This window comes from Centruroides sculpturatus, unplaced genomic scaffold (genome assembly GCF_000671375.1).
Source record: "Centruroides sculpturatus isolate CEXI.00-Female unplaced genomic scaffold, Cexi_2.0 scaffold53, whole genome shotgun sequence".
Lineage (NCBI taxonomy): Eukaryota > Metazoa > Arthropoda > Arachnida > Scorpiones > Buthidae > Centruroides > Centruroides sculpturatus.
The window spans coordinates 790725-793182 of NW_019384350.1; positions in this window are offsets into that span (position 1 = coordinate 790725).

The following is a 2458-nucleotide window of genomic DNA, read 5'->3' on the forward strand; positions in this document are numbered from 1 at the left end:
AAAGTCCTCCTGAGAAATAACCCCTTGGCAGATCGCCCAATTTTTGCGTTGTCTTATCCTATCAAACCGAACCAACAAATTTACATTTTTTTATTTTTAAAAAACCTAAAAAATATTTAAATTACGGCTTTTAAAATCATTTTAAAATGTTGATTTACTTTCACAAAAATAAAAAACTAAGTTAAAAAAAATCAAAAGACTTTTAAAAAAGTTCTGTTGTTTTTTGAAGAACCTAACCATCTTCTTCAAAATTAATCATATTCTAAGTATTGAGATAATTAAAAAAGGTGTTTGAAAATAAAAAGAAAAAAAATGTTTGAAAGATGCTCGACTACAAAATTAATATTACTAACAATCAAGACACGCTGGAAAACAGAATATAATAATAATAACAATAATAAAAAAAGCCCAGAGTAATAAAAAAAGTGTAAAACCCCATAACAAATTTTCAATTTATCATATTTCCAAAAGGAGATTAGAAGGTATTAAAAAGAAGTTTTGGCTGAATAAAACTTCTTCAGAATTTTATTATTTACGACCTTTGAATAATGAAGAAGGAACCTGTTGAAATTTGATGTAGTTTGAAGCAGAAGAAAGATACTTCATCAAGTGAACAAAATAGCGTCGTTCCATCATTCATGCTTGAGATGTAACATAGTTTCCTTTATTATTCAACTCCTGTCGTTGTCTACACTTCTATTCTTCGTTTAAACAACAAGTAAGATAAATAAAACTTTTTTTACATCTTTGTCTTTTAATCATTCTACATATATTTCTTACTTCCAGTTTATGAATCCAATTTACAGTAGAAGCCAATGGAGTAGAGGAGAAGAGAATAGCATCGTCATATTTTACGAGAGAGGCACCAATGGAAGCATTTATTAACAAGGTCTATCGCACAGACACACACGCCGAGCTTCCATTTCAAAATCTCATTTGTTTTAAAATGGATAAAAATTTAGATACCGCCGCCATACAAAGTTATGGAATTCTTGTAGGAAAATTATTATTATTATTATTTATTTTTTCTTGTTTATTTTATAAGAAAATTCTTGGTATCTAAACGAATTATTGTAAATTATTTAATTTATAAAAGCTCACGTAGAATTTGAAAATTTTGAAGTATTTCATTTTCATCGATCTTCTTCTCTACTCACACCAAACAATCGCATCTCCAGGGATCTCATCTTCCTGTTCGCCTTCCAGGCATTGTTTTCTCTTTCTGAAATACAAACAGTATATAAGATTACGTATAATTCTCACAAAAAAAAGAAAAAAAAGGAAGAAAAAAGGATTTTTTCAAGTCTGCAATGCAGTTCTTAAACCCGAAATCCATACCTGACATACCTAAAAAAAAGGTGAGTCCCAGATTTTTCAATTGAAAAAACTGGAATGTTTTTCATATTTTTCGTTAATTTATTAGTTATTTTTCAAATTTTTATAAATTTCTATCTTATTTTTTCTTTCTATTATTAAATATTACAGCATTAACGGAGCTTATTGGTAACATCACGTCTTTATTCCTAAGTGACTTTGAAGTGTCAAATTGATTTTGACATAACAAATTCTATTCTTAGCAACTCGGAAATTGAAAACACAGCAAATTATATAATAAAGATTGTTGCGAAATGTACGTGAAAGTCATTCTAATGTTGGAATTTCTGACGATGAAAAAAATAAATAAAAAATTCCTAGCGTTGTATATCTTACGGCGTGTATCCATAAAAAAACATTGTTTGTATACATTTCTATACGTTTTTTTAAAAAAATAGAGAAGTTTGTTTTGTATATTTTTTACGATTTTTCACATGTGTATCTATTGTAATTAATTTTTTTACCATTTATACGCTTTGTTACACAGATAACGCGCAGCGACGCGACGCGACGCGCGCAATGTTTTTTTCCAGTTAAAATTCTGTATTTTATAAACTTTTTTTAAAATTTAAAACTTTTAAAATGTGTATTTTAATTAAAGAGTTTAATTACTAATTAAATATTAATTGGAGTTTATTAAGTATTTATATTAATTAAGTTATAATTAGAATTAAACTAAAAATATTTTTTAGTAGAAAAATTATTGTTGCACTTAATTTTCTCCTAAGTTTTTGAAAATTGGGTTAATTATAATGAATAGTAAGATAATAGATAGATTTTTTATATTTTATTATTCATTTTTTTGGAAGATTTTCGCATTCAACAGGTGCCTATTCTCGTATACAGCCCGAAGGCGACGTTTCAATAATGCTTTAAAATATTTTTAAAATTATTACTCTCTTTAAAAAATCATGAAAAACAAATGCTATCTAAAACATAATTAAAAATAAATTTTTATTGTTTTTCTTTCCTTAAATTACGTTAATAAAATTAATAAAACGATAAGGTGTTTTCTACTATCGCGCAGAAGTATGCGACGTGTCGCGCGCGTTTATGAAAAATGGTATTGAGAAACGAAACGTTC